The sequence below is a fragment of the Parasteatoda tepidariorum genome, chromosome 7 (genome assembly GCF_982258835.1).
Source record: "Parasteatoda tepidariorum strain Cologne lab strain chromosome 7, Ptep-v5.0, whole genome shotgun sequence".
NCBI lineage: Eukaryota > Metazoa > Arthropoda > Arachnida > Araneae > Theridiidae > Parasteatoda > Parasteatoda tepidariorum.
In genome coordinates, this window is record NC_141761.1 from 1,701,804 (window position 1) to 1,714,915 (window position 13,112).

At 30.0% G+C, this 13,112-nt stretch overlaps 1 long non-coding RNA gene across 1 annotated transcript; it reads left to right on the forward strand.

Moving 5' to 3' along the window:
• The first annotated feature begins 1,201 nt into the window (after window positions 1–1,201).
• Window positions 1,202–12,803, forward strand: LOC147806703 (uncharacterized). The gene is made up of 4 exons (XR_015435026.1): window positions 1,202–1,340; window positions 3,068–3,168; window positions 6,723–7,000; window positions 7,960–12,803. It is a non-coding gene; the product is annotated as an uncharacterized LOC147806703 (long non-coding RNA).
• Window positions 12,804–13,112: the final 309 nt, after the last annotated feature.

Sequence of the window (13,112 nt, forward strand, 5' to 3'; positions counted from 1 at the left end):
TGATCATAACAGAGGTGGCTCATAAGTCATTTGTCAAAATTTAAGAACAAATAGTACACATAAGGACATTACAGAGACACCAGGTTAACGGTGAGACTTGAACCCGCTATCTCTACGTAACAGATCCCGCTCTGTCACGGAGTTCAGTTGGTGAAGAGGATCTAATATGATTCTCAATTTTATCCTCTGAATCTTGAGAGAGATGAGTTTAAATTATAGATACATAGCGAAAGTAGCATAACAGAGAAAAATTCAGCTATTAAGGATTTAAAAAACAAGTTATTTATCGTCTGGATTTCAATGGGAAGAGCCACCAACAACAAATGTGGTGTACCAATAACTTTTGAGAGCATCAAATAACGTAAGGTACTCATTAGATAAAAAATACCATCAGATAGATAGGTAGGTATTTTATTTACGTCGCACTAGAGCTGCACGATGAGCTATTGGCGACGGTCTGAGAAGCATCTCTGAGGATGATCCGAAGACATGCCATCACAATTTTTGTGAGGCCACTGCCTGAATCCAGACATAGATCTGAAGAGGAAGGACATTTCTCCAAATCCCTGTACTGCTCGGCCACCCACCACAGGATTTTTGATTCCGCAGATTTTACGATCACGTATATCGCATTGACTCGATGGGTCTCAGCGGAGTCCAGGATCGAACCACGGCCCTTCCGAACCAGAGTCCGATTCTCTAAACACTAGGCTACCACGGCCCCCATCAGAGATAGTTCTAGTTGTAGTTTATGTGTTGTTGTTGTTGTTAATTTACGTCGCACTAGAGCTGCACAATGGGCTATTGGCGACGGTCTGGGAAGCATCTCTGAGGATGATCCGAAGACATGCTATCTCTATTTTAATCTTTCGCAGAGGGGATGGCGACCCCTCTTGGGTAGCTCGACGCACGCTACGGCAGAACAGTTTCACGAGGACCCATACAGCACAAACTGATCCAAGTGGTCACCCATACACACACTGACCGCAGCCAGTGATGCTTGACTTCGGTGATATGCTGGGAATCGTGTCTTAATGATCAGTCCACTGTGAGAACCCATCAGAAATAGAAAAATCCTTTCCGGTCAAGGAGGCCTGCTAAAGAGAAAAATGGTTCTTGTGACAAAAATGAACAGTCGGATGCGATCCCAAGCATCCACCCTCTTTTATAAAAAGAGCAACACTCGCTCTCGTTCTTTACCCAATCTGTCCTATGTGAGTTCCCGTCATGGGATATTTAGGTCTCAGATGACCAGTTCTTCAGTAACACCGAACGAATCGTTTTTTAGCCACGTATTTATGTTCGTACAAAGAAGTTAAAATTGTGGGATATATTAAGAGGTAAGTTTACTTTCATTCTTATGTAATCAGCAATATTTTTTGTATGAAATTATTTTAAAATAGAGAAGTTCATATTCATATCAACTTCATAGTCGTTGAATAAGTCTTAGTAACTCTAAAATAAATAATTTTAATTTCAAATGAAACAAATTTCACTAAATCTTTAATTCTTTTAAACAAGGAGTTTTAAATAGCATTTAGATGCTTTAAAGCATTCAGACACGTTGGTTAAAATGTGTACGTAATATTCGCTTGGATAACCTTTTCCGGTGTAGCGTAAAGTCTAGTAAAACTAATGTAACACATTTTACATGCCTTCTTTAAATGTAAAACTAATTGCTTGTAAACATTAAGTAACCACTACTCCTTAAACAATAAGTGTATAAAGTATCATTTAAAAAGTTTTGTCTAATGTTTCATTTGCTAATTTCTTGCTTCATGTGTAATGTTTGATTCGAAATTTTCAACCAAAATTTGTTGTTCGGTAAAAGGTAAACATGATAAGCGTCCAAAATTTGCCATTTTGATTTGAAAGATAATTTAAATAAATGCATTCGAATTCTTGTTATTAGATCGAACTATGAATTTACACCAGAGTTTTTGTAGTGAACTAAAATTGTTCTTATTATTGAAAATTCGACTTATTAAACTCTTATGTTGCATTTTCTTTCATGCTGCAGAGTTTTGATTCCTTATTTTACATGCAAAATGTTTAGAAATGTTTGGAATGTTGGAATTGTAATTAAAATATTAATTAATACAAAGTAGATCTTTGTTAGAGATCGCATATCATTTGGTTTTTAGTAATTTTCTTTCTTATTTGGAATCTTACAATTGAAACTTGTAGTGTATCTACCACTAAAAAAATATAAATCCAATTCACTAGTATACAAGACATGTTTACTCTATGTTGTGGTACCTTTTCGTACCTGACAGTTGACATTGTTAACTATTTACTCTCCACATTGGTGACCCGGACGTATTGTGAACACTCCTACCTTAACAGGAACTCCTCCTACGAACAATTTCAGACCTGCTCATCAGTTTATTCAATAGTTTCCTGGTTATAACTATCTCAAATATAATGGCTAAGCGATAGTTTGTTGTAAATTCCGACCGCTTTCTGATTCCTATTCAAATTTTTAAATTAAATTTTCAAATTTGTGCTCTCCGGCTATCATCGTTTTATGTTTTTCTCGATGATATAAGCAATGTCTTGTTGTGAAATTTTGGACACTTTCAAATTTGCTAGTGTACTCAAATAATAATTAAAACTTTGACTTGGAAGAAATTTCCCTCTTTTTCCTAACCATAATGATCATCATAATTGGCCAGACAGCCCAATGTGGGCCAATGCCTTCCTCTGAGGATTTCTCTATAATGATTTCCGATCTATCTTTGATCTGCAATTCTTTTCGTTAATTGTAAGAAAATCAGACTCCACCGAGTCGGTCCATCTTAACCGCGGCCTTCCCTGCTTTCTGGTTCCAGTGGGTTTAAAAAGCAGCATCTATTTTAGTTTCCTGACCGCTATGAATAAAATTTACTGCCCACAAATTATATATCCATATTGAATTTGCAATCTACTTAAATTTTTCTAAACTTTATGCAAAGTTAATCTGCTATTCTCCTTTACGATTCTCCAATATATTTTTTAATCAATGTGTTATATATATTGGCGATTAGTTTCTTTTAAAAGTAACGTTACTCTTTGTTGCTTCATTCAGGTGCTGATTTCTGACTGGATTTGTGTAATCAAGAATGGAATTTCTTCTCTTTTCTTGCCTATAAAACTGCTGATGTTTGTGGAATCTCCAAGAAAGCAAAAGTGAGTATTTTTATTTTCTTGTGTTTCTATTAATGAAGATTTGTTTTAATCTTTAAATATTTTTTACTCTTCGAAACTAAACATTTGTAAACGTTAAACTTAAAGAATTTCTGCGCAAAAACGCAATTTGTTTTGGTGGAGAACTAAAAGAAACAGTGTAAAAACTGATGTACTATTTCTCTAAATTAGATGTTTAAAACATAAACAATCTTATGAAGGAACTTTTTCACAATAATATCGAATCTATAGCTTTCAGGAATTTATAGGGTCCAATAATCTAAATGTCTATAAATCTGAAATTTTTATAATGTTAGACACCATTCTCTCTCGGTTATTCACACCATACATTAAATACTCTTGTTTTCGAACGTCGATACACTTTGGATTAAAACTATAGGTAGCATGTTGGGTTGTCTTCAACACTGCTATGAATTTATATAGAAACTAATATTCGCTGCTAAAAAGTATTTTTAGTTATAAAATCAGGATTTGTGGTTTTTTTGTTTTGAGACTTAAGAACTTAAAAATTTTGTTTCTGGTCTGAATTTTTTTATGCATCTGTCGATCCACTCAAATATCGTGACTCACTCATTGAGGAAACTTATTTTACCGAAGATAGTTCCAAACAAACTTTTCATTTTGTAGTCTAAAATTTAGAATTGTAAGACAAAGTAACGCCCAAAACATATAAAACTTAAGCAACAGTGTTCAAATAGTTAGTCAGAAGTGGAACGTTAAAGAACTTTTTTCCGAAATTTTATTATTCAAATCGATTCTACAGATTTGTCATTGAAAATAACATGATTTAAAATGTAAAATTATTCTGTGTATTATGTTCGCCCAACAAACTCCTATCCTGTATTGTCATACTCTTGATTCAATGAAATTGTCTACAAATGATTTAATCGGAGTGAACAACAGTGGTCTGGGTCTAAACAAACAGAATTGCCAATGAATTAAAACTGAGATTTAGTACAATTGGGAAGAAAAACTCATTTAAAAAGCAATTTATTAAACCGCATTTTTAAGTACATAAAAAAAGAAATTAAAACCTCTTCAATAAAAGCTAAATTTTTTTCATTTCAAGTTTTAAATTTTGGCTGATGTCGAAGTTTCATTCTTGCTTTTGTCAGACTCGCTGAATTTTAAATTACTTGAAGATTCATTGTTTTCTAGTTCGCAATCTAGGATTTTAAGTTAGAATACGATATATTTAATGTATCCACCTTTTGTTTTATGATAGTGTTTTTCTGAAAACTATATTCTCACCTGTATTTCTTTGAAATTCTCAGATAAAATCATTAAGGGTTTCTACTGTTTGTTAGATTTTCAACTTGAATTTCCACCAGATCTTTCAACCACGCTGAAAACTGGTGTACTAACTCGCCGAACTTGATATCACTAAAGCCATTTTTGGGGTTACACGCAAACTTTTTGCCGTGCCATTAAATGCGGCATTTCATTTTACAAATCTTCCACAGGAATCAGATTTAAAGCAATGACTTTCTTAAAATAAGTCAGGATAAATGCATACGTAAATATACTATTGGTCCTATATATATCGAAAACGAACTAATTTTTAATTAAAAAAAATTAAATGTTTAGCAAAGGTTTTTAGAAACTAGTCAAATAAGATACAATAGGATAGCAATTAGCAGGGGTGGTACTGGCCGTGCTAATTATTTGCGCTATTTCTCAGCAAATCAAGTCTTCAGAGTCACGGCTTTTTTATGTAATTTGTTTCGGGCCACGACTTTTATTGCGGCCCCCAATCCTCAATACTAGCAGTTCTATCTACTATAAATGAAATTTTTAGAAATACAGAGTTCTGATGGTTTAAAAGTAATTTTTAATTTTGAACGAGAGGACTACGGTTCGAATGTAAAAGCAGTATCTTTTGTAGATTTCGATAAAATTCGCTTGAAAACTATCTTCTATTGCTAATGCTTTGAACCCTAAATTAGAATTTGAAGAACTGATAAAACTAAATTTAATTTCAAGGAGAATCATTTGCAATAAGTAGCTTATCGTACAAAAATGCCAAATGTATAAGTCTAAATTTTGAATTTCTTTTTAATTTACATCGGTTTTTCTTTTGCAAGGCAGACTAAGTCATGCGCACTTCAGTAATTTGGTCCGACATGCATACACGTCAAAACCCTTTAATTTATACAAATTATCCTACAAATGTGGAATCGGATCTCAGGCTTGACTGAAGGTATTTCTCGACAAGAGCTTTGTTTGAAGCTTTATACATAGAGATTAAATACTAATCGTATTCCTTATTTTATTAAACTTTGATTCTTCTATCGTAAAACTTTTACATTTTTATAGGCTCTATGGTGTATTAAAAAATCGATATTTTTAATGTGTTATCAACTTTTTAAAGCTTTTTAAATAAACGTGACCTTAAATAAACGTAACGTTTTAGAACCTTGTACGGATTTGTCTTGCACTTTTAGCAAAACATCCATTTGCAGCCTTCGTCTCCCAAACACCCGTTAACAGGAGACACCCGTTATTAAAATTAAAAGATCAAAGGTTTTTAATGTATCCTTTGATTTACTTCCTGATTCTGTTTGGGATAGAACTTAAATCAGTCTTTTAGCTCAACATGCAAGACTTTTCAAATTCCTATTAAATTTTCGGATAGATTATTTGGTATTAAGTAGTGCTGCTAGTCAAGAATGTCTCACTATTTTAACAGCATGTTTTGAAAGTTTTAAATAACTTTCTATAACTTAAATATCGTAATTGACTTTAAAAATTGTAAAACTGATATTTATAAATATTTTCATAAAATGTTTAGTATATTAATATAAAATTACTTCATAAAGGATCATAACTTTAACGAAGTGTTTAAGCGCATAGCATTTCAAAACACTACTAGGAAAGGATTATACATAGATTGAAACAGAATAACAAGGAATTTGCAGAAGATTTTTAATTATGCTCTTGATAACTAAAGAAATCTTAATTTTGAGAAACGAAGTGATTTTTCTGGCTAATAAGAATAAGCAGACAATGTGACGTTTTGCGAACATTGTGTAATAAAGAGCAACTTATGGGATCAGAAAATGGGTTGGGTTTCGTGAATTTTATGATCTGATTAATTCTTCGCTTAAAATTTATCATTAGAAAAGCTTCTGTGAATTAAGATTTTCTGCGGTGTTTAAGGAAAGCTTTATTAATTTGTTAAATGGCAAAATTTATAAAATTCCTCTCCAATGCTAAGTAATGGACGAGTGCCTCCTGGTTGCTAAGCAACTGAATCGTCAAACAAAATACCTTTTTAACTGGGGCGTTTTTTTTCGTGCAAAATAAAATGAATCTGAAATTTAAAAACAATCTGCTTGAAAAAATATCATTTAAACGGCTTCCTTTTTCTACCAATCAAAATGATTTAATTTAGTGGGCTGTTGAAAATCCGTACAATGCTTACCGTAACATTTCAAACTGAAAATTTCAATTTTTTTAAAAATCACTTTCAATGCATCCGTTTACTAATGTAAGTGGTTTACGATCCAGTAATTATAGTTAATATTTAATTGCAGCCTGACTATTGCTCCCCGGATGCCTGAATTTCGCAGCATGTAATGAAAGAGCAGCCTGGCTATTGCTCCCCGGATGCCTGAATTTCGCAGCATGTAATGAAAGAGCAGCCTGACTATTGCTCCCCGGATGCCTGAATTTCGCAGCATGTAATGAAAGAGCAGCCTGACTATTGCTCCCCGGATGCCTGAATTTCGCAGCATGTAATGAAAGAGCAACATTTTCTTGATTAACAGAAGTAACCAGAAATGAACTCTGGCTTTAAGGACATCGAAACAAGGTGTGTATGTTAGCTGTATTTTATTCTGTAAAATATTTGTTTAGTTAAGTTCTTTAGGCGCAAACTCTTACTTTTGGCTGTCAATTTCTAAGCTCTATAAATTACTCTGCAGATAGCATATTTTCAGTGTTTATTTTTCATAAAAGAAACCATTTAACGGATTTTCAAAATTACTTGTATGAGTCTTGAATTTTATGGCAAGCTCTATTTAATTTTTTATCTTAAAAAAAAACTTTTACTAGAAATTTTTGCGTATTCTAAAATATATATTTTAACTATGTAATAAAACTACGTAGTTTTTGAATTTATTAAATTTAAGACACTTATCTATATTTGAAAGTGGAAGTCAGTTTTTTTTTCTTTGCTATTTACGGAAATCTGACTTTTAAGATTGTCTTAATGAAAGTTAAACAAAATCTGGCTAAAGACAAGTTTTTACAACTGTTTTGTGCACATAAAACCTTTTACTTTACCTTTTACTCTACCATCGTGTATATGAAACCACGATAGCCCAGATACAAATTCTTATTCTGTTCAAATTCTGTTTGACTATGTCTTCGGAATTTCGAGTTTCTGTTAGTAATTTTTTAAAGTATAATATATAATACAATATTTTAAATCTAGTTACGTCTCAAACTTTAACTGTTAAACTTGTGTTAAATTTAAATATTTGTTTTTTCAAAGTACTATATCTTAAAGTTTCAAATGAATATTATTGAACTTGAATTTCATGTCAGTTGAAAAAATTTTCTCACTAAAACATAAATTTAAATCAATTTACGTTGACGGGTTAATTCCAGAGCCATTTTAGTTTCAGTTTAAAATTTCTTTTTTTAAGATTAGTTTGCAACGAAAGTTTTAAACTGTTACCACTCCAGTAATTTTTGAAAGAAATTTGTCAAAGTATTTACACTCATTTTATCTCTAATTATGAAAGTGATGTGTTTTTGTTTTTTCAGAATTATTACCGTCCTCACTTCTATTGGAATGAACACCCATAGTTCATTGCATGAAAAGGAGCGTCGAATGCAACCAATTGAAATAGAACTTTATACAGGTCAAGAACTCTTTTTATATTATGTGGAATGTTCCTAATTTGTACACTTACCGCATTAATTGCCTACACATGTTAATCTTGACTCGTGCAAATATTTTAGATCGTTGATATTAGTTTCAATCTTACTTTTCTAATAAATAGCCTTAAGAATTCTTTTCAAGCAAGATATAATTAAAAATATTTCAATTAAATTTTGATTACAATATTCCTAAACTCTATAGAAAGTCAAGGAGCAAACAGATGTTCATAAATTTTAACTTTTTATTTTTTAAAAGTTTTCTTTAATGTGTCAAATTACAAGATTCCAATAAATATTGGTTAAAGCAAATACTGTTAGAAGCAAATATATCATTTCATAATAAAAATATCGGGCATATATAGAGAACATCTCCAGTTACGCTGATTTCCACACCAAATTTTAAAATTCATGAAAAACTTCTTTCCTTGCCCGAAATTTGAATTGATTTAAGATTATATGGGACGTTTTATGAAGTCATCGAGAAGAATGTAAGATTTTAACTCTGCTCAGGTATTTTGTCTTTCAAGTTATCCTTTGCGCTATTATAATTTAAAACTTCGGACGATCACTCAATCTTCCGAATTGCTTAATTAAGTGTTAATTTCGCCAAACTTATCCAAATTTAGATTGTTGATACAAAATTAGAAGAAACTAGCATTCTTATTGTGAAAGTAATAAATATGAGTGCTTTCAAATAAAAACATTCATTGTAAGTCTTTATTAGCGTTTTTTTCTTCATGAGATTCAATTTTAAGTTAAAGGGTGTGATTCTGAAAACAATTAATTCAATTAATAATTAAATTTAAAATGTCAAGCAATTCTCAAAGTTTTTGCTGGAAATTTTGGTATTTTTATAGATGCACAAAACACACTAAAAATACTTTTAAAGTTATATTTAATAATTCAGAAGTATCTGATTTTGAATATCAGAAACTGGACTTATATTTACGTCCTTCGGTACCAAGTTTATAGAACGAATTTTTAATTGAACAGTTTTAGGGCATTTATAAAACATAAAATTTTTCTGCTTTCACAGTAAACCTGCTTTTCAGTTAGGAAAAAAATGGACTTATGACTCTTTATTTTACTAAATTCTAAAAACCCTAAGGCGGAAGTGAGGGGGGGACTATATGAATGTAAAAACCTAAATAGGATTTTTACTTTTAAGCTTAATTATATAATTAAGTTTTTAATAGTCTGCGTGCTCTTAAAATGAGTTGAGAAAACAAATTCAAAAATAAGTACTTCTGAAGAATTGTTCTTGCGTGATTTAGCTTAAATCTAAAGATTTTATAATATTGGTGTAATTGCAGTTGGAAAATTTAATTTTTTTTTCCATAAAAATGCTTACTTGTCAAGAATTTTCAACATTGTTCAAAACTAATATCAATATTATTCTAGCAAGTGGCTAATATTGTAAAAGTAATAAAGTATTTAGTCCAGTCAAATTACTAATAGTAAATAGAAGATAAATTACATTTAAAGTCTATCATAAACTTGGTAGTTTTAATGATTCTTATTTGCTGCTGGAGTAGCCAGATAATGACTAACTGTTCAATAATCACGTAACATACCTTAACATTAACCATAACACTAATTCGCTGCTTCAGTAGTAGAATAAGAATAGAGTACAAGACTAAACATCTTTTTGAATAAAAGTAAAATTATAATTGGGATTGGACTGAATAGAAACTGAGCTGAAAAATTGATAACTTAACCAGAAATTTTATTTTTTAATAAAAATCAAATTTTTGAATGACTAAATTTTTAAAGAATTTTTGTTTCAAAGGTCACGGCAAGTTTTTTAAAGTAAAGACTAACTTTCAAATACTGTAAAAAGTTCTTTTAACGGCAATTATTATGAATTTACAACAACTTACGAATTGCTCTTATTACATTTGAGAGAACTTTATAACTATAGCTTCATTCAAACCATTAAGTCCATTTTACCTAGAAAACCAGGTTTCCATTTAGTTCTAGCCAGACTTAATTTTCTATTAGTTTTTTTTTGGACATGAACATTTTTGGACATAAACTTTAAAACTAAAGTAATGCAAAAAGTTGCTCAATGAACATATAGCTTTGCGTCTGCAGCCCCTCAAATCTCATAATACGACCTTTCGAGCCAATTCAAAACTATTTGTAACGAAATCAAAGCTCCAGTCAATATGCACAATACTTTTAAACCAAAAGTTTAAATAGAATTCGATTATTAACTAAACCCTTTTTAATTTTTCCAGTTTAAGAAATTTTAACTTGAGTAGACAGAGCTTTTTATAAAACCGAAGTGTTTAAATTAAAAAAATTTCAAATATAAAAACTTTCAGAAATTATTTGTTCATAAACATATTAAAACAGCTCTAGAGGGGAAATCTGGATGCCTGAAGTGTTTTTATAGTTATGATAAGAGGGCAAATGTGTTGCGATTTTTAATAAAGGTAAGACTCCCAAATTTATAATAAAACTATTGATAATTTGATTTAGAGTTGAAGTAACATTGAAAGAAGAATAAGGATTTACTCTTTTACATTAATATTACTATTAAACGTGAACTTTGACAGACTCCGAGGAACTCTAGCACTTACAGCCGAACAACATAGAAACTTTTAAACTAGGTCATGAATAAAATTTTAAAGGGTTTGGTGGAGTACGGTAAGGTCCTGGACTGCAATTTTAGTTTCGCAGGTTCGTGCCCTGAAAAATTCCCCAGAGCTTTAAAAGTGTTTATTAGAACTAGACAACTCATTAAGACAGTGATAGAATCTCTTAAAAATCTTTTAAAAGAAGTGATCTAAGCGTTATGTTGATGAGGGCTGCCTTTGATGGAAGATCTTAAACTAAACGTTGAAAACTTTGTATCGTTCTGAATTTGAAACTTAGAATTCTTAGATTTGCGATCGATGAAAATTTTATACCAAAATTTATAATGCAGCTTTTAACTTTCCAAGTCTTAAAATATATAAAATACAGAAGCGAACATTTATAGTTGCCATTTTCAACATTTATTTCGATGCAGATAAGTTTCGACTCAGACTTTTATTAATCTTTTAAGTGCTAATAATCGATAAACAAATTTCTGGCGTGTCTTAGGGCAAAACGTTTCTAAATTTGGAGTAATTTAACAGTATTTGCATTTAATAATTTTCTAAATTTTCAATTCTACGTAAGTCTTTCATATAAATAAAAGGTTTAAATGTAAGCAAATTTTATGCGAACTTTTTATGGGCCAAAATTTAATTGAAATGTTTACAACTAAATTTACCTTTTTCCATGTATTAAAAGTACAATTTACCAATAAATTTAAACTTTCTTATTCGCTTTAAACTTGTGTTAAAAGTTACTAAATTTGAATTGAAATTATGTTTTGAAATCTTAATTCTTGTTACCCTAAAGCTAAATGTTTTTCTTAAATATCTTGTATCAGTTAGATTACATGACTCAAACCGTATTCTTAAATTAGTTTTATTTTAAAACAATGTGTATTTAATAACAAATGTATTGTATTACAATAGTATGAAATTCAATTTATATTTAATGTTGATGTCAACGATATTATTGTGTATATATAAGTATTTGGTGAGTAATGTGTCTTGAATATTAGTTTTAAAGCACTCTTTTTGTACACATTTCGCCACTAAAAATGCTCTTAGTATAAATCATTTTTTAAAAAATGAATACTAGCTAATTCTGTAGTTTGTTTCGTATTAAGCCAAAGGTCGCTGAGCAAGTTTATAATCTTTTTAGAACTTTCAAAGATACTAAATTTTGAACCAGTTGTCAAAATATAATAAATTTAAATTTTCTAAATTAATGATTTTTTTTCTGGATTACTAAATTTTTCGATATATTTTAATTATAAATTTAAAATTGTGTATGACAGTGCAGTTTTATTTATTCTCTAACTTTCTATATTTAAAAACTAGACCTTTTTTAATAGTAATAGTAAAACACTCTTAAAAATTATACTCACTACGTTAATTTATATTTTTCTTAAATTTATTTCAGTTTAAAATTCTAAATTTTATAGTAGCTTAAGGTTGAATCTGTCATTTTGTAAAAGGGTCTTCTTCAATTTGGATCCATTGAAGAAACCCCTTTTTCAAAATGATTCCTTCAATTTTGGCTTTAATTAAATGAGATTAGATAAAAATTCAAAACTGCGAAATAAAATTTAAACTTTTGGCTAAACTTAACTGAACAAAATTTAAAATTTTATTGTAGCTTAAGCCTAAGGTTGAATCTGTCATTTTGTAAAAGGGTCTTCTTCAATTTGGATCCATTGAAGAAACCCCTTTTTCAAAATGATTCCTTCAATTTTGGCTTTCATTAAATGAGATTAGATAAAAATTCAAAACTGCGAAATAAAATTTAAACTTTTAGCTAAACTTAACTGAACAAAATTTTAAAAGTGAACTTTCATAAATTTTTTAAGTTTCGTTATTTAAAAATGTTGCAATCACATGCTCAAAAATTTTATTACAATAGTTTCAGAGAAAATAGTTAAATAAACAATAACGTTAACTTATATAATTAGCCATTTATAAATCTCCAGCTGTGTAGAAACAAAATAGTAAATGTAATATTGGTTTAAATTTTTTTATTAAATAGATTTAGTGGCGAATGTTTTCAGTATTTTGTATTGAATTATTGCTTTGATACTTTAAAATGCTAAATTTGTAAAAGTTTGTAATTTGTCTTGGACAGAAATAAAATTTACCTTTAGTTTACTTTTAGTCTCTTATTAAATAAGAAAAATTTTGTTGGGTTACGTTGTAGGATCGCTATAACCGATGCTCTTTTATACATACTTCAGCACGAACTCTTATTTCCGGAAGAAACCTAAAATACACCTAAATAAAAATTTAGAAGAAAAATTACAAAGATTTACTTAAAATCCACTTAAAACCAGTTTACTCGGCATGGTAGAGAACAAAAGTTTTAGAGGCACTTAAAATGATCTGGTTTACTAATGCAAAATGTTCTTTATATTAAAAAGCAAAGTTTATCAGCATATGTTAATTCCATTATAATGCAAA